The 24,714-nt window shown below is 41.4% G+C and overlaps 1 long non-coding RNA gene across 3 annotated transcripts in view; it reads left to right on the top strand.

Annotated features, from left to right (window-relative positions):
- Window positions 1-24,369, top strand: part of LOC116878988 — a 37,085-nt gene extending 12,716 nt beyond the window's left edge. The window contains exons 2-5 of one of the 3 annotated variants that reach the window (XR_004384937.1): window positions 8,543-8,636; window positions 13,210-13,382; window positions 21,537-21,609; window positions 24,349-24,369. This is a non-coding gene — a long non-coding RNA (uncharacterized LOC116878988). Of the gene's footprint in view, window positions 1-8,542; window positions 8,637-13,209; window positions 13,383-21,536; window positions 21,610-22,950; window positions 23,006-24,348 lie in introns of those variants that run through there. The other 2 variants (XR_004384935.1, XR_004384936.1) reach the window with 2 other exon arrangements.
- The last annotated feature ends 345 nt before the right edge of the window (window positions 24,370-24,714 follow it).

Genomic DNA, 24,714 nt, shown 5'->3' with positions numbered 1-24,714 from the left:
GATCAGGTCATGATCTCAGGGTCCTGGGATTGAGCCAGGGGTCAGGCTCCTCACTCAGCAGGGAGTCTGCTTGAGGATTCTCTCTTTCCCTCTCCCTCTGACCACCCCCTACTCTTTCTGTTTCTCAAATAAGTAAATAAATCTTTAAAAAAAATCAATTATGCATGTGCAGAAAAGAAGAAAGGTTGTGTTTTTCATCTGCCCAGCCTATAAGATCGTTTAGGAAACACTTCATTCTGCTTCAACACTGATGATGCATGTATAGAAAAGATTATAGATGTATAGAAAAGGATTAGAAAAGGCTGTGGGGTTTGTTTTTTTTTTTTCTTTACCTGTTTATAAGAAAAGCTACCTGTTATTTTAGTATACAGATTATAAGAGATATAGAGGTTTACTCAAGATAGCATGGCCTGAAATAAGTTCCCTCCGTGGAAGATTGTCTCTGGATTTAGTATATGCAATAAGCCCACTATTTTTTTAAAATGATTTCAGTATTTTTAGATATGTGAGATAGACTTCACTCTCACCCCTCACGTTACTAAGCAACATGTCATACAGTCGCTAGGAAACAGACTAGCAAGCTTGGGGGCACTTCAGTTCCCTTATCACCTTGCATAACACATGACTATACTCTAGAGAGTTTTACAGCCTTGGAGAAAAGAGAGAAAAGTTAATGGCATATAGAAAGGTTAGAAAAAGTGACAGGGGCAGGGAAATAGAATAAGGAAAAGAGCAAGGTATTTGAGAAGAGTGTGTGAGCTTGGCAGAGAAAGGCTATTACGCAATTTCCTTGAATGAGTCATGGAAAAACCTTAAATTGCCAGTGCTCTATTTCATATTCTGTATGCTTCTACCTTTTCTAGAAACAAATTAGAGACTATACTTGGAGAAGAGGATCTTTCAGATAGTATTACTGAATATTATCAGAATGATAAAAATTGATTGTAACTTTGTAGAAGATTTTCTATTACAAACACATTAAATAAGTCACACCTTATTTAAAATGCCATATCAGATCTGCAATACTGTTTCATTCCATTTTCTCCCCCAAAATGGGGAGTAAATGGATAGCATTACTGTAAATGTCCATTACAGTAAATGGACGGGGGAGTAAATGGGGGAGTAAAAATGGACAGCACTAAGAGAGAGGTTAGAATGTAAGTGTTCTTGAACAAATTAATGCTCCTGAGCAGTGTGTTTATCTACAAAAGTTTAAAAATCAAATATAAAAGGGGGAAAGAAGAAGCTGTTGTGCTCTACCTAGAAGACTGTTGGATCTGAAATAAGACACCAGGCTCTAGGTTTCATTGTGTGCATGTGAAAGGTTGAGTCTTTGTGTCTCCGTGGCATTTACTGTTGCTGGCAACCAGGAAGCTCCCTAGCAATTGTTGCTAGGTCCTCAGTGCCTCTGTTTGCCTGAAACCTTAATCAGTGCCAGAAACACCAGAGATAAAAATCATTGCACAAAACCCAGCACCTATTATCCCCAATGGTCCTGCCGCAAACAGTCTGTCTTGTGTTCAGTGAAAATCAGTGTCAAATGGAGACTTCACACCAATAGTTCATCCTCAATATTCTCTCCATGAATGCCTGTTCTTTCAGCACAGGGCACTGAGAAAACACTGAAGAATGGTTTAATTAAAGTAAAAGTTATATTCTGGTGTCACCAGCTTTAACTAAATGCCTAACAGTCTGAAAGAGGGACACAGACAAGCAAGATTTCATCAGATTTAGATGACTTCCAGTTCTGAGGTCCCATCATGTTTATTTGACAGCTTGAGATCACCTTAGTGACCACAGAAGTCATGGTGCAAATGATGTTACCATTTCCAATAGGACTCCAGAGACTCTGATAAAGATCTGTGTCAGGACCACCCCCAGAAATAACCTACATCATCTCTTGACATTAAACACTGGCTTTTAGATGAGCTTCACCGACCTGTACAACCCACTACTCACACCATCTTGTACAAACACACACCTTAAAATTTTGTTTCCTGTGTATTTCCTACCCAGGTGTAGAGAGTTAGAACTTTGAACTTACCTGGAAACAGTTGCAAATCTAGGCTGAGATTTAGAAAAGATTGATACAGAGATGACATAAATTATCTCCTTCCATCAGGCATCTAGCTGCCAAAAGCAAGTTTGAAGAGATAATTATTGTGATTATTACTAATTTTTGAGCACCTGTTCAAGGCTAACTGCTATATTATCTAATCTAATCCTCAAAATAATTCTTGGGGGTAGGTACAATTATATTTGCTTTATTCCTCCATTGAGGAAACTGAGGTCCAGAGAAGTTACATAATATGCCCAAGGTCTCTCACAGTTAATGAGTTACAAAACAAAAATTCAAACCTAGACCAATCTGTCTCTGGCGTTTGACTTTGAATCACTGCTCTATGCATACAGTTTAATAGAGAATTTTTTTTATAGGAATAAATTGTGTAGGACATCACCTATGTGTCAAGGTGAAGAATATTGGTCCCGGGGTCTCTCTGTCCCCTTATGGGGTAGTTGAGACTCAGAATGTCTGCTTCTTCTGGGGTTGACTTTTCCACAAAGGCCTCAACCCATATGCCAGAACCCTTCATTGCCCCTTCCTTGCATTTCCCCAAATCTAGGTTACCCAGTGTATAATAACATTCCATGGGGTCTTTAGATGAATGTTTCAGATTGGGTTCTGCAATATCAGCCCAGTCTGAGGCAAAGACTTGTCCCTACAGCCTTTCTGCATTTATCTGATCTCCTCTTCTCATTTCCTTATCCAATAAGAACAAGAGATCATTTTTAGGGACTGTGTGATCTGAATTCTAATTTGGAAAAGAATGCTTTTTCAAAAGAACCGGGTTGGAAAACTGTCACAGTTTACATTATTCAGAGCTTTGATCAGTGCCTTGGAGTCACATTGTCTCAAAATCTTCATTTTAAAGTAAAATATTTTCTTTTCCTTTGCATCACCAAAAAGCCCACTGAATTAGTTAAAAAACACTTTCATTCTTACATACACACTGGACAGAAAACCTGAAATAGTCCCATGTGGGTGGTGTGCTGGGGCCTGCTCTAACACACAGACTGTAGGCCCCTCTTTCCAACTCTGTATTCAGTGACATCACATTGGTGGCTTGAAACTGGTCATGGTAGGAGCGTTTACACCATGGAAATTGGCCAATGCTACAAATCAGGGCTTTTTTCTTTCTTTTTTTTAACCTCTCTCTCTCAGAGCCAGTTAAACCACTAGGAGAGGAGTTCTCAAGGACCAATGTACCAGCAGTATAACTTCAGGGAAACATAGTCCATCCTTGTGGCAGTGGGCATCATGTTGCTGGATTCTCATGTTGTATAAATGAAGGAAGTCATCCGCTCAGTGATGTAGACTAGTACAAGTTTTATTAAATGAGTGTCCTCAAACACAAGACTTGGTAGAAATTATGTTTACCATTTGACACAGGACATCCTCTTGTATGACCCACAACTTTTCAGCACATGGGGTACATCTGGCAGCGTCATAGATAGAAGTATAAAACAGGTTGCAAGGACAGCATAGTTTTCTCATCATAGCACCTATTGGGGGCTTTTGGATTCTAAGGTGGTTACCCAAAGAGTCTTTAATGAAATCTATAGATGATAGACCTTGTCTGTACGTGTGAGAAGGCTTATGACCTAACCTGGAATGATAATTTTTGAAAAATGGGATTTAAAAATATAATTTCTATTGTCAAGAGATTTGAGAATATTTATAATTATAGCTAACATTTCTTAATTTACTACTGTGATCTGTTCTAGGTGTTGTACTTGGGTTTACTTGTGTTAACTCATTTATTCCTCATTATAACTCTCAGAGATAGGTACTATAATTATCCCCATTTTATAGATGATAAAATCAAGGCACAAAATGTTTAAGTAAGTTGCTGAAGGTCACCAAGTAAGTAACAGAGCCAGAGTTCAAACCCAAAAGTCTGAGTTCTAATCCTTTGTAGCCTCCTCCAGTATACTTAAAAAAAAAAAAAAAAAAGATTTTAGGGGTGCCTGGGTGGCTCAGTGGATTAAAGCCTCTGCCTTTGGCTCAGGTCATGTTCTCGAGGTCCTGGGATCGAACCCCGCATCGAGCCCCGCATCGGGTTCTCTGCTCAGCGGGGAGTCTGCTTTTCCCCTTCTCTCTTCCTGCCTCTCTGCCTACTTGTGATCTCTCTCTGTCAAATAAATAAAATCTTAAAAAAAAAAAAAGATTTTATTTATTTGAGAGAGAGAGAGAGAGTGCACATAAGTGGAGAGAGGGGCAAAGGGAGAGGAAGAAACAGGCTTCCCACTGAGCAGGGAGCCTAATGAGAGGCTAGATCCCAGAACCCAGAGATCAGGACCTGAGTCAAAGGCAGATGCTTAACTGTCTGAGCCACCCGGGTGCCCCTCCAGTATATTTTTCATACTAACCATAGATCAAGCTTAACGCTTAGGTACTTTCTTTCTTCCTTCTTTTTATTTTTTTTTTTAAAGATTTTATTTATTTATTTATTTAAGATTTTATTTATTTATTTGAAAGAGAGAGAGACAGTGAGAGAGAGAACACAAGCAGGGGGAATGGGAGAGGGAGAAGCAGGCTTCCCACAGAGCAGGGACCCTGATGCAGGGCTCCATCCCAGGACCCTGGGATCATGACCTGAGCCAAAGGCAGATGCTTAATGACTGAGCCACCCAGGTGGCCCTTAAGATTTTATTTATTTCAGAGAAAGAGAGAGGGAGTGGCAGAGAGAGGGAGAAGCAGACTCCATGCTGAGCAGGGAGCCTGATGTGGGACTCAATCCCAGGAGCCTAGGATCATGATCTGAGCCGAAGGCAGATCCTTAACTGACCGAGCCATCCAGGCACCCCAACACTTAGGTTATTTCTAATAATCTTTTAACAGAACATATACAATACTAATCAGTATTTTTCCAACCTTTGACCATTGACCCATTGTAAAAAATACATTTGTGTTCATATTATATGCCTCAAACAAAATAATATTCTTACTATTCATAATATTCTCTGATATTTTCTATCTTATTCTATTCCATTTTTAAAATACTGGTCGCAATTCACTAAATTGATTTCTTGACATACTAATGAATGGTAAACCTACTGTTTGAAATTCACAGTAGTAAATTTTTATAAATGTGGCCCATTCCATGGTTTGGTTTACTACTGGTGTCCTAGTTTATTTTATTTTTTTTAAGATTTATTAATTAACTTGAAAGAGAGAGAGAGAGAAAGCAGAGGGGAAGGGCAGAGGGAGAGAGAATCCCAAGTGGACTCCGTGCTGAGTGGGGAGCCCACGGGGCTTGATCTCATGACTCTGAGATTGTGACTTGAGCCGAAACCAAGAGTCAGACTCTTAACCAACTGTACCACCCAGGTGCCCCCTGGTATTCTACTTTAGAAGTCACAGTATTCTATTTCCTTTCCAATTACCCTATGGTCTAGTGGCAAAGTCACTTTCGAGGGACATATGATTTAAAAAGATGGAAGAAGCCATGGAAGTCTGGGCTGGGCTGATGGCAGTGAAAATGGAAAGGAAGAATATAATGGGAGAGTTTTTGAGGAAGACTTTCAGGATTTGACAGGACATGAGTGACTAGTGTCCCTCCTCAGATGATACAATTAGAACGTCCTACGTGTCCAGGCTGGGCAGAGGTGAGATGAAGAGTATGGGGAGTCATGGGTCAATAGCCAGATGTAATGGTGTATCAAGTTTCCAGGCTAGTGGTGCTCAGGTTACCGCATTCTAAAGCTGAATTGCTAAATCCAAATGGTTGAAACAAGAAGAGAAGACATGAAGCAAGCAAGTTAGAGACCATTAGTGCCATTTAACAGTCCCATGAGCAGTGTACAAGGATTCCAACTTCTTTCATTTATGTTTTATAGTTTTCAGAGTATAGGTCTTTCACCTCTTTGGTTAAGTTTTTTCCTAGGTACTTTACTACTTTTGGTATAATTGTAAGTGGGATTGTTTTCTTAATTTCTCTTTCTGTTGCTTAATGTTACTGTATAAAAATCCATCAGATTTCTGTACATTGATTTTATATCTTTTGACTTTACTGAACTCATTTATCAGTTCTAGTAGTTTTTTGGTGGAGTCTTTAGGGTTTTCTATATATAGTATCATGTCATCTGCAAATAGTGGAAGTATTACTTCTTCCTAACCAATTTGGAATGTCTTTTTATTACTTTTTTTTTTTTGAAGATTTTATTTATTTATTTGACAGAGGGAGATCACAAGAGGCAGAGAGGCAGGCAGAGAGAGGGGGGAAGCAGGCTCCCCACTAAGCAGAGAGCCCGATGCGGGGCTTGATCCAAGGACAGAGGCTTAACCCACTGAGCCACCCAGGCGCCCTGTCTTTTTATTTCTTTTTGTTCTTGGATATCCATGGCTAGGACTTCTAGTACTATGTTGAATAAAAGTGATGAGAGTGGACATCCTTGTCTTGTTCCTGACCTTAAGGGGAAAGCTCTCGGTTTTTCCCAATTGAGTATGATGTTCGCTGTGGGTCTTTCATATATGGCCTTTATTATGTTGAGATACATTCCCTCTAGACCTGCTTCATTGAGGATTTTTATCACGAATGGATATTGTGCTTTGTCTAATTTTTTTCACATATATTGAAATGATCATATGATTTTTGTCCTTTCTCATAGTGATGTGATATACCACATTGATTGATTTATGAAAATAGAACCACCTTGCATCCTAGGAATAAATCCCATTTGATCATGATGTTTTTGTTTTTTTTTTTTTAGAGAGGGCGAGAGGGAGAAGGGGAGTAAGGGGCAGAGGGGGAGGAGAAAGAGAATCGTAAGCAGGCTCCACACCCAGTGCAGGGCCCAGCATGGGACTGAATCTCACAACCCATGAGATCCTGATCTGAGCCAAAATGAAGAGTCAGATGCTTAACTGACTAAGCCACCCAGGTGGCTCAGGTTTTTTTTTTTTTTTTTTAATTAATGATTTTTTAAAAAAATATATTACTGGATTTAGATTGCTAGTATTTTGTTGAGGATTTTTGCATCTATATTCATTAGAGATATTGGCCTGTAGTTCTCTCTTTGTGGTGTTTTTATCTGGCTTTAGTATCAAGGTGATAGTGGGCTCATAGTATGAATTTCAAAGTTTTCCTTCCTCTTGTATTATTTAGAATATTTAGAGAAGAATAGATATTAACTCTTCTTTAAACATTTGGTAGAATTCACCTGTGAAAACATTTGATCGTGGACTTTTGTGACAAAAAAATAAAGTTAAGTTGTCACAACCCGAACCTACCCATGAGTTTTAGCATCACTAAGATAACCTTGGATAACCAGCAGTTGTACCCTCTAATGTGATGCAGTGTGAAGCATACAGTGCTACCTATGACAGATCCTTGAACCTGAATCTAATCAAGCATTAGAGCTAACTTCTAATTTACAGGAAATGTGGGGAATAGAGAAGTAAGTTAAATAAACCACTAAGAAGCAAATAAAGAATGGTTAAGGGGTGCCTGGGTGGCTCAGTTGGTTAAACATCTGACTCTTGATTTTGGCTCAGGTCATGACCTCAGGGTTGTGACATCTAGCCCCACATGGGGCTAAGTGCTGAGTTTGGAGGCTGCTTAAGATTTTCTTTCTCTTGGGGCACCTGGGTGGCTCAGTGGGTTAAAGCCTCTGCCTTCAGCTCAGGTCATGATCCCAGGGTCCTGGGATCGGGATCGAGCCCCGCATCAGGCTCTCTGCTTAGCAGGGAACCTGCTTCTTCCTCTCTCTTTCTGCCTGCCTCTCTGCCTACTTGTGATCTTTGTCTGTCAAATAAATAAACAAAATTAAAAAAAAATTTTTTTTTCTTTCTCTCTGGTCCTCCCTGCCCACTTGTGAGGGCTCACTCTCTAGCTTAAAAAAAAAAAAAAAAAAAGAATGGCTCATTATCTTAATTTATTTTTCTTTTAATTATTCAGCAAGACAATGGTCTGGGGATAAAAGAGAAAGGGAACGGTTTTGGATTAAAAGAGATAAGAGACATAACCAAAATAATGTGCTCCCTTTGTCTGGATCCTAATTAAAACAAACCAATTATAAAAATAAAATTTTTGAAAAAATAAAAATTTTTGAGATAATCAGGGAAATCTGAATATGGACCAAGGAATTGTTGTTAATTTATTAGATATGGTCAGTGAAATGTGACAGAAGGGAAAAAAAATCCATAGTTCCATTTTTCATGCCCAGGAAACATGTTGTTCATTTGAACTCAACGATGGATCAGCTGAAGTGACTAATTTCTGTAGTTTTGAGAATGGAGTCAGCATATTTCTTTAATTCCAACATTGACTGCGGTAGGAAATAATGTACTTGACCTCATTCTACATCTTGCCGGAAAATAGGATTAATGTTTACCTCAGAACAGCAGTATGAGGCTTAATGTTTCGGAGGAGGTTTTTGGACGAGAGGTGTTCAAGGAATCCAACCTGTTTGGGCTGTAAGTGAGATTGGCTGTTTTCTTGTTTCACTAAACAGAAATTCTATTTTCTTCTTCCTTTAGCATCGGCCTGGTGCCTGGTACTCCCTCAGAAGCTGACAGACCTAGCCTCTCAACTTTCGGGGAAAGTTATTAGGATGTCTGAAGCCACAGCTAGGTAAACCATTGCCCTGCTGCTTGTTGGGTGCTGTTGCTATCTCGGAGGACATGCCTTCCCTGCTGCTCAGGTAGCCAGCCCTCCGCAACTCACACGTGCCATCCTCAGGAGGGTAGCAGGAGGATGGCTTAGGGCTGAGCTGCTTCAGAAAAGGCAGTTAGCCTAAGTTGGGAGAGCAGCCCAGTCTCAGAACCTGGCAGCTAAAGGGACTGGAACCCAAATGACACATCTAAATGTTTGGGAGTAAGGTACTATGAAAATGGGCAATGGCTTCAGTGGACGTGTAAAAACTATTTGCCCAAAGCAGCAATCGTGCCTCTCTTTCTCTCTCTCTCTCTTTTTTAACCTCAGATAAAGGATGCATTTGAAGCTCTTCTCAGAAAACAGGTGGGATTGAGGAGATTTATTTATGACTTACTGGAAGCACAAAGAGAAGCTTTTATTGTTGATAGCTAGGCTGGGTGGATGCCAGGAGACACATCCCAGAGGAGCTGTGCTGCCAAGGACTGACACAAAGAGAGCTGACCTAGTCCTTTTTTATGCTGACTGCTTGCTCAGAAATTATATCAGAGGACCGTAGTGAAAGACCCAGTGTGATCTGGAACAATCTTGGAGACTTTAGAGCCATCCTAATTCTAAGAACCATTTGAAGGGACATGGAGAAGCCATATATTCATTAGCTTTACATGGAACTAGTGTTCAGCTCGTATAGGAAAACTGCCTTGAGATGGCTCTGCATGGCCAGGAGTTCAGTATCAGCCTCCTTCCTCTTCCTTTGCAACTACATATTCAAATTCAAGTTTTCGCAAATGCCTCCTAAACACCTCCGGCGGGGGTGGGGGATGGGAAATCTAAGGAACACATCATTGTAACCAATAGTTTTAAGTTTGGGAGTGTTTTTCAGATTCCAAAATGAAGGTCCGAAGGAGAAAGGGACAGGGTGTGCATGCTGGGATGACTGGGGTGGAAGGAAGAGGGAAAGATCAGGGGAGAGGAAAAGATGGATCTTGTAGGGAAATAGTAATCCAAAATGGAGAATAATTCATAGATTTTCTTAGATTCAGCCAAACCATAGACTGTCAGGGCTGGAAGGAGCTTTAGAGATGATCTTCCTATCTCTCACTGGTCATCCTACTGATGAGAAATCTTGGACCGGAAAAGTGACTTGTCCAAAGAGGCAGAGCCAGGTGATGCCAGAAACAGGCTGGAAACTAGGTGTACTCACTGTTCTCACGACACCCTTGGCTTCCCACCATGTCTGCATCTGATTCCCACCGGATAGCTTTGACCTCTCATTCATCACTTTAAGAGCTTTGGACAAAGGGAATAGTCAGCTGTTGGGATTGTGATTCAGTGCAACTTCCTTCTAGCCTCTGTGTCTTGTATCTTTACAATGTAAAGCAAATCAACTATGTTTTTCAACCAATTCATTTTTCATTTGAAAGATCTTCCATTCGAAAGATCTCAGATCTTTCATTTGGAAAATATGAAACTTACATGTAAAAGAGGCAGAAAACCTCAAAGAATTGCTTTATAATGCAATTCACGTTCTATGATCTTTTATGGTATGGATCCTACACGTGGCCCACAACCATCCCGTAGTATCAGCTGCTGTATTTTCCCCTTCCTCCCCTCCAGCAGTGCTTTTTTCTCCCCAGTACCATGAGACCCAAGGATTTCACCAGGGTGCAGCCCATGGGACTTTGGGTCTTCCAAATAAGCTGGTTGAAGCTGTTTAGTTTGTGGAATATTTGGGGGGAGGGCCATGCCTCGTAATTGGTATAATATAAAATATAATAACAGTGTGTGTCTAGAGCTCAGCCTCAGGTCTTTAATTACCTTCTTCTCACCTTTATCATTGTCTTGCCCTCCACTAGACATGCTGTCGCCTCAACTACCAACAGGCCAATACAGACATTTATATGCTTGTTTCCTTGAGGTGATGGGTATTTGGTCCCCAGAATACTCCAGTTATCTGAGGTCAATCTTGACATCGAATGTTCATTCCCTGTTTCCTTGGGAGATGAGGGAGATTAGCCTCTTGATTTCTTCATCTGGACACCAGGACCCAGGCAAGGGAATACACTCAGGACAATGATAAGATGCTTTCCCAAATTTGAGAGGTAACATTATGTTGATAAATGTTTAAAAATAATTATTGTCTGTACAAATACACACGTTCTAGTCTCAAGAGATTCTGAATCTCCTAGACATAATAAAGAGATTTGTGTCTAACCCACTAAATCAGCAAAACTTAATTTGGGGGCATGTATTCAATGTTCAATGATATGCTAAGCAATGTGGAGGTAACAGTATTAGATAATGTTTACTGAGTTCTTATAACGTGCCAGGTATCTGCTGAGCCCTGTGTATGAGTTGTTGCATCTAGCTGTATAGCCACTCCTATGAGATAGGTATTTTTATTAGCTCCATTTTAAATTTCAGTAACTAAGGTATAGCGAAGGTAAGCCATCTGCCCGGTGTCCCATAGCTGGCAAGCAGGAGAGCCAGGATTTGAGCACAATCTGCTTCCAGAACTTATAAAGAAGGATAAATGATGGTTCCTACCCCCCAATAAATTTATAATCTAGTTGGGGGAAACATGACTAACACACATTAAAACAATAGTAAATTATGTTAGATGCGCACATATAATTAAATGCTAAATTGGATGCTGTTAACTATGAATGCTTCAGGAGATCAGAGGGCACAGGGAGGCATGGACCAGGGAGGCAGGATTTCATGAAGCTGAGCATTGAATGGTCCCTGAGATGTGCATGGGGATAGGACTGCCTGGGACAAGAAGGTGGCCAGAGTGCTAGAAGGGGGAGTGAGCAAGATCTGTGTGGGGAGGATGAGGCAGCCGGCTGGACCACAGCCAGGTGGAGCTGATGGGAAGGGCTGATCCAGCTGTAAGAGCCTTTAAAGCAAGCAGAGTTTAGGCTTGGTGCATTAGTGAGGAGAGAGTCATGAAAGACTCTGGATCAATAAAGCAATATTAGAAAAGAGATATTTAAAAGGAAGACGTGCTCGGCAGGACAGAGAGAATCATCTTATTAAAACTGCAGATGATATAAAGCTTGGAAAAACATATGAAATTGCTCTAAATTATTACCAGTTCTTATTCTCCCATTCAGTGTTAATTCTATTTGATCCTTAAGATTTATGTTTGCATTTATTTCACATTGGCAAGTTCTACCAATTCTGCCTCCTTAAGACTTTTCAAATTTGTCTGTTTTTCTACACTTCCTTGCCATTACTTTAGTTTGGCCATCATCCTAATGATGAGGGGAGGTGTCAGAGGCCTTTCTGGAAGAGATGGTATGTTTCCAGAGTCCTGAATATTTAACAAGAGTTAGGCAGGAATGAAGGGCAGAGGTAGAAAGGAGTGTGGGAGGGGCACCTGGGTGGCTCAGCCTGTTGAGCCTCTGCCTTTGGCTCAGGTCATGATCCCAGCGTCCTGGGACCGAGGCCCTTTATAAAAAGGTGGGGGGGAGGTAGGAGTGAGGAGGTGGGAAAAAGAGCAGGGGAAGGATAGCATAATGGGCAGAAGAAAGCAACAAACAAAACAAATGACACGGAATTTGCTGCTAGACAAGGGTGCTACAGGAAGGAAAATGAAATTAGTGAAGGACCACTCATGGGTGGTAATGGCCCAGAGCCCAGGCTAGAAGGCTGTTGAGTTTTGTTACATGTTATCAAAACATTGGGTCAGAATTTTATATCCTGGAAGGCAGAACACCCCCAGTGTGGTAGAAGGAAGACCCTTGAGGAGGGGGCATCTGACCTAGGTAGGCCTTGAACACACACAGATTAGCCTTCTCAGTGGAGGGAATGATCTTGGCAAAGGCACAGAGTCTGACACTTTGAAGGACAAGGATCCCGAATACCATACAAGCTCTAGGAAGATTAATCTGCTGTTGGGGGTACAGCACACTGGGAAATGGACCTAAATAGGGATAACCTAAATTTAAGGAAAAAACCCATCTGGAGACTGCTTATAATTTTAGAGAAATGTTGGTGAATGAAATAAGTAAAAAAAAAAAGTAATTATCTTTCAGAATCCAGTGAGAAGTTAGTGCTAGGTTTTTAACAGTTTTATTGAGTATAATTCACATACCATACAACTCCCCTTTTGAAAGTAGTATGATTCAGTAGCTTTTAGTATATTCACAGAGTTGGGCAACCATCACCACAATTAAGTGTAGAACATTTTCATCACCGCAGAAAGAAATCCTGCCCCTATTTGCACCCTATCCCCACAGTTCCTGGTGATCTATTAACCTACTGCCATCTCTGTGGGGTTGCCTGTTCTGGACATTTCATGTAAGTGAAATCATATCATATATAGTCTTTTGTGACTGGCTTCTTTCCTAAATGCTAGATTTTGCAACTGCATGATTTTGTTATTAAAATGGCCAGTAGTTGGATTATACATTTTCAAATGTATTAGGAAGGAATAATAGGAAAAATTTAGAAATGATCAATGGGGCAGGATGCTGGTGTAAGAAGAAAGACCCTAGGCCAGAAATCAGGAAGTTTGAGTTCTAGTCTGGATTCTGTTTTTAACCAGGTGTGTGATATGGGGCAAGCCAGCAACCTCTCTGGGCCCCAGGCCTGTAAAATGAAAGGAATGGGATTTGAGCAGTGATTCTCAGCTTTGAATGCCCCACAATTGCCTTTGAAGCTTTTTTGAAAAATATACAGCCCTGGGACCTTACCCTGCGATATTTCAAAACTCCTAAGGTAAGTGTATTGTTTCTCAAAGGTTAGGAACTACAGGGCTGACGTGTATTTTAATTTTCCTAGTAAATCTGACATTCTATGAGGTAAATTGTTTACCAAGGCATTTTTGCCTAGAGCCATACCTGTGGCTCTTGGTCAAGGTCTTTTGTCTGTGATCAGTCATTACTTCAAATGGGGCAACTCCGAAGAGGCTATGGATGCAGCAGCTGCTGATGGCTGTGATCCTGGGTGCCTGACTTGAACTCCCTGTGAGTCACAGCAATAACTAAGAGTAATTGGCCTTCCCCACTTTACGGAGGACAGAAATAACCGAAAATAAGGAACAAGCCATGTGAATAAATAGCATATATGTGGTGTATTGCTAAGCACTGAAATCTGTGAATGTGTAGGGTGTGTATGTGAGAAAGAGAGATAGAGAAGATGCTTGACATTTTTTTAGCCCACTTCCCCATGGACAGCTGGTCAAATTCCTAACTTGCGAGACTGCTTGGATAGAAGTAGTTGAGTTTAACAACAGAGTAATGCTTAGTGAAAGTTTTTAACAACATGGGAGGAGATACAGAACACTCTAGGGGAAGTCTTGGTTTCCCTGTATTCTGTTAATGAAAAATGTAGACTTTTGAGCCTTCTTCTCAAGTACTAGCAATTTGTTACTTCCGTGCCTTTTTATCTCTCTTCAGCTGCCAAACCCCTTCTTAAAACAGGGGAAGGGGAAGCTAAAATTACAAGCTTGGCAGGGGTGCATGGCTGGCTCTAGGTGGAACATGTGACTTGATCTTGGGGTTGTAAGTTCAAGCCCCATGTTGGGTGTAGAGACTACTTAAAAATAAAATCTATATTTTTTAAGATTGATTCATTTATTTTGGACGGAGAGAGACAGAGAGAGAGTGCGAGATCACACAGGCACCCCAGTGAGCTGGGGGAGGGGAAGAGGGAGAGAAAGTGCCGGCAGACTCCCCACTGAGCATGGAGCCTGTCTCAGGGCTCAATCCCAGGAGATCATGACCTGAGGCAAAACCAAGGGTAGGAACTTTAACAGACTGAACCACCTCAACTAGGCACCTCAAAAATAAAATCTAGAAAAAAGAAAATCAAAGCCTGGCCTCTACCTGAGACAAAGTAGAGAAAGAAACCTCACAAATGTAAATGAGCTAACACTTATTATAACCTATTGTACAGCGTCCAAATTAGCAGGGATAGTTGCTTGTTTCCTTTAGTTTAGTTACAAAATTAACCTTCAGTGCATGCTTTTGTGGCCATCTTATACCTCTCCTCAAAGCCTTTCAATTCACTTCTTTTTAACTTAGTATAAAATAATTTTATTCTATTGACCTGAAAACAGTTCCCCTCTCTCTTTTTTTTTTAAGATTTTATTTATTTTTTTGACAGAGAGAGTGAGAGAGCACAAGCAAGGGGAACAGTAGAGTGAGAGGGAGACGATGCAGGGCTCGATCCCAGGACCCCAGGATCACGATCTGTGCCTGAGGCAGATGCTTAACCAACTGAGCCACCCAGGTGCCCCAACACTTCCCTTCTTAGGTTCACTTTATCTAATGATTTTCATGTCCCCTTTCCTTCATTCCAGTCACCAACATGTATAAATTTCTGCCCCTAAACATACTATATTTGGTCAGTTCTAGATATATACTTTTTCACATTTTGACATCTCTGAACTCAGCAAGTGTCTTACAACCAGTGGTATCTGATATTCAATTATGTACAGTGACTTCTTTCTGAGTGAGCAGTTTACTTCCCACCACTTACTGAATAATGTTCTTCCATCCAATCATTTGGCTCCAATTCATAAATCTTATAAGAAGTCTTGCCTTATTTTTGTGAAACTATTTGACATTAATATAATTCTAATATTTCTAGCATTCTGATATGTATGTTCCAAAGTAATATGTGAATCTAACTTTATCAATTTAATGACTGTATAATATCCCATTCTTTGAATATATCATGATTTTAGCACCCAGTTTCTACTGAGGTTACCAATAATGCTCAGATAAACCAACTTTATATATTTCTCTATCTCCCTATGATGCATTTTCCAGAAGTAGAGAATGATTACTCATTTTACTGGTACAGTACAACAAGCCTTCCTGTCCCTATTTTTTCATTTGTTAACTGGTCTGTTAGGCTTTATTTCTAGTCTAATGGTTTTTTTTTTTTTTGTCTTTTATTCTTTTTTATTGTGGTAAAATATGTAACATAAAGTTTACCATCTTTCAGTGCCATTAAGTATATTCACGTGGTGTGTCACTGCCACCGCCATCCATCTCCAGAAGAATGATCTTTTTTTTTCCAAGATTTTATTTATTTATTTGACAGAGATCACAAGTAGGCAGAGAGAAAGAGGAGGAAGCAGGCTCCCCACCAACCAGAGAGCCTGATGTGGGGCTCAATCCCAGGACCCCGGGATCATGATCTGAGCCTAAGGCAGAGGCTTTAACCCACTAAGCCACCCAGGCACACCCAGAAGAATGATCTTTTTTAAGGTTGTAAATACATATTGCCAAGTTGCCCTATAGAAATCAGTAACTGCTGTACCTCACAATGACTTACTTATCAACTAAACACACATTTGTTAAAAAGAGTCTCATGTGTCAAACAATGTACTAGATTCAGAATATAAATAATTATTATATCAGTTACATAAATCAGTTATACGTAAATATTGTATCAGTTAAGATGGTTTTATTGATGGGGCATCTGGGTGGCTCAGTAAGTTAAGTGTCTGCCTTGGGCCCGAGTCATGATCCCAGGGTCCTGGGATGGAGACCAGTGTTGGGCTCCCTGCTCAGCAGGGGCCTGCTTCACCCTCTGCCCCTCCCCCTGTTTGTGCTCGTTTTCTCACAAGTAAATAAATAAAATCTTAAAAAAAATAGATGGTTTTGTTGCAAATAACAGAAAACCCAACACAAATGGACAAGCAATAGTGTCCTTTCAAAGCATAGCTGAATTCAGTTCTGCTTCCTTCACCAGGATTGTTTCTCTCTTTCTCTTGGTTGTCTTCTCTCCAAATATTATGTTCATTCTCAAACAGCAGTCTTGCACCCTATTGACTCCATGTCCAGCAGAGAGAGGGAGAGAAAGAGAGAGAGCGCACCCTTCTTCCACTAACTCTGAAGATTCAAGTCCTGAGATCTACTTTAATTGGAAGGCTTAGAGCATATGCTCACTCAAACCAGTCAGGAAGGCCATAGGAACGGGATAATAACTGGCTAATTTAGACAACTGTGACTTGTCCTTCACCCTGATCCCAGGGTTGGGGGGTGGGCATCTGAGTCACAAAGACTAAGAGCAGAGAATTCCCATGCTGTTGCTAGAAGAACAGGAAGGGACCCTGGAGTGACAAAAACAATGTCCACTGCCATGCAAAAACAGAGTGAGGCTATCATATAAGAAACCATACCATACGGCATGTAAAAAGGCGGTTTTAAAAAAGAGAAAAAGAAAAAAAGGAAAAGAAAAACAGAGGAAACAGAGGAAAGGGAGCAAAGTTCTTTCAACACTTTTTTTTTGTATGTAGAATGCCATGCACTGTGCGATGTATTGATGCTCTAAATATGTAAAATATACATATATGGCTTTGGTCTTCTGGAAACTTATATTCTAATGAGAGAAACACATTTAAGCAGATCCAAATAGGCTGAGTGTCAAGAGAGGTGGAGAGGTGGTGTGCTGCAGACCCAGGAAAGGCTTCCCAGAAGAGATGACAGCTGATCTGAATCTTGCCGTGTAACATAAAGGAAGGTGGAAAGACACTTTGGGGAAAAGAGAACTGGGGAATGATAAATCGGTTAGTATCCAAAAATGAACATCTGTTGAATGCTGTCACATGTTAGACCCTTCTCAGCCCTTTTTCTATAATATTTTAAGTAATTAATATATTCAGAGAATAGTGAGTAGCCTGGCATTTTGGAAGGAAGGTTCATGAAAAAGAAGACAAAACAAAAACAAACAAACCCAAAAAGATCAGGCTGAAGAAAGCAGGTTGGGGTCAGATTATGTAAGGGCTATATTATACCTAATACCTAATGCAGTAGGTATTGGGGCTAATAAAAGTTCTGTGGCAAGGGTTTGACATGATCAATGTCATGCTCTATAAGCATTTTCCCGATTTGCTACCAGCAAGATGGTGTGGAGTGGAGAGCACTGAATTTGGGGAATCACTGAAGAGGTTGCTAAGACACGCCAGCCAGAGGTCAAAAGAATCCCCTTCTGCCCTCGTGACTCTCAGACACTGCTGACCTCATAAACTCTCTCCACAGTGCCCTCCAGGATCTTTGTTTCATTGAACTGTCCCCTATATTCTTTTTTCTTTTTTTAATGCTTAATCTTTTTATAGAATGTACCCTCCTCCTCCTCGCTTTAACTAAGACTTGTTCTTTTTCTCCTCTCAGGAATCCACTTCTACTGAACCCCATTGAGCAAAGGTTTGATTGGGCCTAGAGCTTGCCTATTTGCAAACCATTTCTAGGCAACCCTCTCCTCCTGTGAGGACCATGCAATCCAGCCCTCCCCCATCCTTCAGACTTCATTTACTCTCCCGATTCACTTTTCAACACGTTACTTTCTCTTGAAAGTTCTTTGGCCGTTGTCACTTTGATGCTAAATCCAATGGGTTTCACATTTTAACTTGGGGTATTTGATTCTGTTGACCCCTTATTTCTTGACAGATTCTCCAGAAATTATGTTTTTCCTGTTTCTTCTCATACTTACCCTCTGGCCATTTTACTTTTCTCAAAGTTCTTCCTCTCCCCACTTCTTAAATGTAAGTGTGCCTTGGGCTTTTTCCTCAGCCATCTTACCTTCTCGTCCACCATGCTCTCCCAGTTGTTTGAATCACTACCCAAGTGTTGGTGAAGTGACAGCTCACAAATTCACACCCGCAGCCGTAGCTTCTTTCCTGATCTTTAGATCTATGTGTCCAACTGCCTATTGGACAGCACTAACTCAGTGTTTCTCTGAAAATCTAATTCGTTATGCCTGAAAGAGTAGGTTCTTTACTGTCTCCCCCAGGCTCCCAAGCAAAAGCCTGGAAGTCATGCCAACCCTTCAGTTTCAATAACCACTTTTGGGGGTGCCTGGGTGGCTCAGTGAGTTGACTCTCTGCCTTCGGCTCAGGTCATGTTCCCAGGATCACGGGATTGAGCCCATCATCGGGCTTCTTGCTCGTGGGGAGCCTGCTTCTCTCTCTCCTCCCAGCTCAGTGCTCGCTCTCTCTCTCTCAAAACAACAACAACAAAAACCCTCAGTAACCACTTTTAACCAGTCACTGAGCATTGTTAATTCTATCTTTAAGCTATCTCCTCTCCATTTTTACTCTAATTTCTTTAATTTGGGATCTCATTTTCCTTTGCCTAATATATTAGGTTTTCATTTTGATAATTTTTTAAAAAGATTTTATTTATTTATTTGGCAGAAAGAGTGACAGTGAGAAAAGGAACACAAGCAGGGAGAGTAGGAGAGGGAGAAGCTGGCCTCTCTCACCGAAAAGGGAGCCCAATGCAGGACTCTATCCCAGGACTCTGGGATCATGACCTGAGCCAAAGGCAGATGCCTCATGACTGAGCCACGCAGGCGCCCCTCATTTTGACGATTTTCAAATATACATAGAGCATAACGGACCCCAACATATCCATCGTGTGGATTTAATAATTATTAACTTTTCTTCATAGTTACTTCATCTATTATTTCTACAGTGTTTTAGTGCAAATCCAGACATCGTGCTATCTCACCCATTAAACCCTTCAGTATGCTGCTTTGTTCGAGGTAACATTATCACACCTAATAAAATGCACAAGAATACCTTAATATTATTTAATACTCTATTTGTCTTCCACATTTTCTCTTTACAGTTGATCTAGTCGAGTCAGGATCCAAAGTGATTGAAGTCTCTTGGAAACAAAAACTAGAACATTGCCCTCCCTTGATTCTTCCCACTGACTGAGTCAACTGTCTCATGTCACCTAAATTGTTGCAGTTGTGTTAAGTCTCTTTGCCTTGGGTCTTGCTCCTTCCCAGTCCTCCCCCAATCTGTCTTCCCCACTGCCATCAACACCATCTTTCTAAAATGCAATCAGAATGGTGTTATTTCTCTGCTTGGAACTTTTCAGTGGTTCTCCTGAACTGCTACAATAAAATCCAAACTTCTTCCTCTGTGATATAGTGTTTTCACTGATCTCTACCTAAGTGCCCAGTCTCATCTTTGGTTGATGCTTTCTCATACTATGCAGGCCAATAACATCCCCCCGCCCTCCAAACAACGGGCTCACTCTGTCTGAATGCCATGTACTTTCCTTGCTTCCACCTGGAAAATAGCCTTCATTTCCTAAAGTTTTAGCTCTAGTTATCATCTCCTTTATGACTTTTTAAAAATTTTATTTATTTTTCTCTATTAAGTGTTTAAATTCCTTAAACCCCAGTCAAGGAGAATTGACTGTCTCCTTCTTCCACCCTCGTCCCTCGGGCTCCCACACACATCAGCGTTTACACTGCTGGCTCCTTCTGAGACTCCTAGAGGCTGGATCCTAGTCATTGTACCAGTCTTGCTGGCTTTCAGGGGCTTAACACAAAAATGGGTTTTAATAAATACTTGGGGATAGGTGAGTGAACCATAAAGAGTGGGTTTACATTGCCAACTAGGAAACACTAGATTTGTTCCAAGGAGAAGTTTTGTTGTTGTTTTTTTTTTTTTAAGATTTTATTTATTTATTTGACAGACAGAGACCACAAGTAGGCGGAGAAGCAGGCAGAGAGAGAGTAGGAAGCAGGCTTCCGGCCGAGCAGAGAGCCCGACGTGGGGCTCGATTTCGGGACCCCCGGACCACGACCAAAGGCAGAGGCCCCAACCCACTGAGCCACCCAGGTGCCCCCAAGGAGGAATTTCTAACAGTCTCTCCTGCTCACAGCCCTTGAGGCAACAGGCACAGCCAGACTTAGGTCAAGGAGGGGGTCACTCCTATTTGAGAGTAGAACCCCGACCTCAAGTCTGTGGAGTTCCATCCTGCACCCCAGTAAGAGCCATGTGGTGAGTCAAGATCTATTTATTACAGGACCATGGGATTCTCAGTAAAGGAAGGCTTTCTGAAAACATAGTCCTTGGGTGAGGAGAATTCCTTCCTCAGAGAAAGCAAGTTGCCTTCCTGGCCAATATGATTTGTTATCAAGCATAGGATAAACCGGGAAATGGCAGGTTAGAGACAAAGCTAATTAGCAAGCTGTTGTTCAGCGCCAGGTGTTTAAAATTTAAGAACTAATTTCATGACCCTGTGCATAGGGGTCCTCTTTGTCCTCTGTTTTTTATAATAATCTTCCAGATGAAGATACTGGACTAGATGATGTCTAAGATCATTTCCAGCTCTACCATTTCATGGTCTAATTTTTATTTAACACCAGCCTAACCTGTTTTTGATACAACAGAGGTTCAAGAAGTATTGATGGCATTTTACAGATATGGACACTGAGGGCCGCCAGGCCAGGGATTTGCTTCAGACCCATGCAGGTCGTGTCAGGGCCTGAATCCTTCCAGAGCTCTGTTTCATTAAGCAACCAGTATTTCTGGGCTCCAGGGCAGAATTGCAGTATCTTTCCCTTCAGAAAAGTTGGTCTGGTTTTTCCCCACCAGATCTGAAGAAAAAAAAGAAAACAACAACTAAGGGTCAGGGTATTAATATGAAAAATATTAGAGCACACGTATTCCCCTTCTGCAGACAATGAGGGTTTTAATCTCACAAGTCCATGGCGACGGGACTGCCAGGCGGTTGGAGGAGAAGGGGACCAGATCCGAGCTTGGCGGTGGGGGGAGTTGAGGTGGGGGGGTGTACATTTCATACATTTCAGTGTTGGTAGAGTAGAGTGGGGGGTGGGGCCCTGATCCCAAGGGCACAGTGACAAGGTCAGCCTCACCTCTCCTCTCCGATCTTGGCAATAGCCAGTCTAGCCAGAAAGAGCAATCTGTCAAGTCTAATTAGAGTAGAACAGAGTGAACAATGGGCGCCCAGCTCGAAACTGACAGCCCGGTTGAATGGGGTGGAGGAGCCTGGGAGGGATGTGTGCTTTGTGTGGAATTGGTTCCTTCAAATGGATCCTTTCCGAACTCAAGCTGCGAAACAACTTAAACTGGATTCTTCTTTGCTTCACCAGAAATCTGCAGGTCCCTGCACTGTTTAACACAGGCACATCCGGCAAAAGTCGAGAACCTGGCTCTGTTTCCAAGGTGAGGCTGTGATTAAACCTAGTTCCATCCTGCGTGGTCGGCATGGTGCTGTGTGTGTGCGACTGATATTTACTCATCTGCTCATGTTTCTCTTTTGTGTCTGATTATATTGGTGGTGCCAGTGTTTCTTTGATTGTTTTTGAAACCCCTTTTCTTATAAGGCTTGTAGTTGGATTCTGGAAATTTCGGAACAGCTTGGAATTTTAGTAGGACCACAGATAAGGACATTTAAGGTGCAAAAAAAATTTTTTTATGATTTTTTGGCTTGTACTTTAAATGGTCTCTCTGATTTGGGTATTTTAGTTCTTGCATCAAAAGTAGGTTTCACAGGAAAAGGGTATGTTGTATACACGAATCAAATGAATATATTCCTTCAAATAAGTACATGAATGCAGGCTATTGAAGCTTAAAAGCTAGGCATATTCATAATCTAAAGCCTCAAATAATGGAAGCCTGTGATCAGCAAATATTATATTGAAGACTGATGGCTTGTTCATTTAATTCTGTCTCAGTGTGGGGCATACTTAAAGGTGTGAGAAAACAGTTCTCTGAAGTGGGAGGGAAAGGATGGGAAGACAGTCCACACAAACATAATTTATAAGTTCTAAGTCTCAGTCTGCATGATTTTACTATTCTTTCCTGGGTATTATCTCAATCCTCGAAGCATCCTGTGAAGTATATTACTGTTGTCTTCACTCTGCAGATAAGGACACTAAGGCCTTGAGAAATTAGCCCAAGTTTACAGAGAAACGCAGAGTTAGGCCTTGACCTTCGGCTGTCTGGCTCCAGGTCTAATGTACAGATTCTCAGCACTGTGTTTCTGGTAGAGTTAGGAGATATTGCATCTTAAAACTCACCGAATTCATAATAATAATGCCAACATGAGAAATCTCTGCTCGTCCTCTGGTTTCTTATGCACATGAGCAAGGCAGTGGATTGTTGTCTGGAAGGTTTCCTACCGCTTACAGTACTTTACTGTGTGTTGCTATCCTTTCTTTTCCAGCAGCGACACTTGTTTCTTTTCTGCTTTCCTTTTTTTTTTTTTTCCTCTTTCACCTTTATATACACATTATTTGAATAAATAATCTGGTAAAAAGATAAAGTCAGCCGGGGCTACCCACCTCACCCCAGGCCTTGTCCTTTCCCCAGGGAAATCAGCTATTGGTTTGAGGTATAACCAACTGTTTGCGGTGTGTGTTTGCGTAGATGTGTGTGTGTGTGAGTGTGTGTAACATATTGTTTTGTGTCTTTTAAAAAATATACACAGTACCATGCTGTATTTTTTTATTCTGCAGTTTGCTCTTATTTTTTTAAAGCAGGCTTTTTTTTTTTTTTTTTAAGATTTTGTTTATTTATTTGACAGACAGAGACATTGAGAGAGAGGGAACATGAACAGGGGGAGTGGGAGAGGGAGAAGCAGGCTTCCCACCCAGCAGTAATCCCCACGCGGGACTCAATCCCAGTACCCCGGGATCATGACCTGAGCCGAAGGCAGACTCTTAACGACTGAGCCACCCAGACGCCCCTGCTCTTATTATTTTTGTCAACTTACTATGCCTATGGAGATCACTTCATGGCGGTATGTTTCAATGTAATTCATTCTTTTTAATTGTTATGTAGCATTCCATGCATTGTCACTCTGTTTCCTCTCTACCTTGCTTCTGCTTTTGAAATGACTTAGTGGCACATTATGTCAACCATATTTGGATTTATGGCGCAGGTAGAGACAGACATAAGCTTTACGGCTCACGGAGCATTAATAAGGAAGAAAGGAAGGGAGCACAGGAAGCACCTACACTCTCACTCTGGGCTGAGGTGAGAGGCGAAGGCAGGCCTGGTATTACCTATCAGTACATTTGCTACCTCTCAGCCTCGGAATTTAAGCATGTTGTTGTTGTTGTTTAAAGATTTTATTTATTTGACAGAGTCACAGCGAGAGAGGGAACACAAGCAAGGGGAATGCGAGAGGGAGAAGCAGACTCCCCAATAAGCAGGAAGCCTGCGATGCTGAGCTGGATCCGAAGGCAGACGCTTAATTACTGAGCCACCCAGGTGCCCCTGTTGTTGTTGTTTTAAACCCAGCTGTTCTCTAGAGATACATTCCTTATCTAGAAGAGCGAATAGTAACATACTTGACAGCTGTGAGGATTAAATGAGTTAACACACAGAAAAGAACATTAAAACCATGAAGATGGAGACATGTCAGTTATGAATTGTGTTTATTACCCTCTTCCTCTTTCCCTCCCACCTCAGATATTATGTCACGAGGCAATTCTCCCAAGAAGGGTAGTTAGTTAGAGAATGGAGCTATAAAAGGTGTGATTAGATATTCTGAAGCATGACTGCGCCTAAAGGTGTGGCTTCTGAACGCTGACTTCTCTCTGGGCTCAAGTCCCCGGGAGGCTGTTTGCTAGTTGTGTGTCTCAGGTAATGTTTTGTGATATGTAAAATAAGGGCAGTAGTAATAGTAAACTTAGCCTGTGGTGAAGTGTAAATTAGATAATGTATGTAAAGTACATCTACGGCATATCAGCCAGAGAAGCTGCGATATCTGTCTCCACTTCTGTTTTCTTTGGATGCAGTAGCACTCTCCAGTCTGCACTCTCCAGTCTCTCCAGTCCTGACAACAAAGGCAGGACTAATCTCAGGATTAAAGCATAACCATTCATCGTTCCTTTAGTCCATAGTCTGTTTTTTTCTTTTCTTTTTTTTTTTTTAAAGACTTTATTTATTTGACAGAGAGAGACACAGAGAGAGAGGTAACACAAGAAAGGGGGAGTGGGAGAGGGAGAAGCAGGCTTCCTGATGAGCAGGGACCCCAATGCGGAGCTCGATACTAGACCCTGGGATCATGACCTGAGTGGAAGGCAGACGTTTAACGACTGAGCCACCCAGGCCACCCTGTTGTTTTTTCCTTAAAGCAGCTCTTTCCTGAGCACCTAGTGTGTGTCAAATACTCTGCTGGGTACTGTGTGAAACGTAAAGAAGGGGCGCGGGCATGACAGGGCTCTTGCCCTCCAGATGCTTCTGGCTATGAAGTTGGAGTGCCTTAATATGCCAGCTTAACACAGGAAGGGACCTGTCAGATGAAAGGCATTCTGTAAT

This window comes from Lontra canadensis, unplaced genomic scaffold, assembly GCF_010015895.1.
Source record: "Lontra canadensis isolate GAN:19392208 unplaced genomic scaffold, GSC_riverotter_1.0 scaffold59, whole genome shotgun sequence".
Taxonomy (NCBI): domain Eukaryota; kingdom Metazoa; phylum Chordata; class Mammalia; order Carnivora; family Mustelidae; genus Lontra; species Lontra canadensis.
This window is presented reverse-complemented; position numbering and strand designations above follow the sequence as displayed.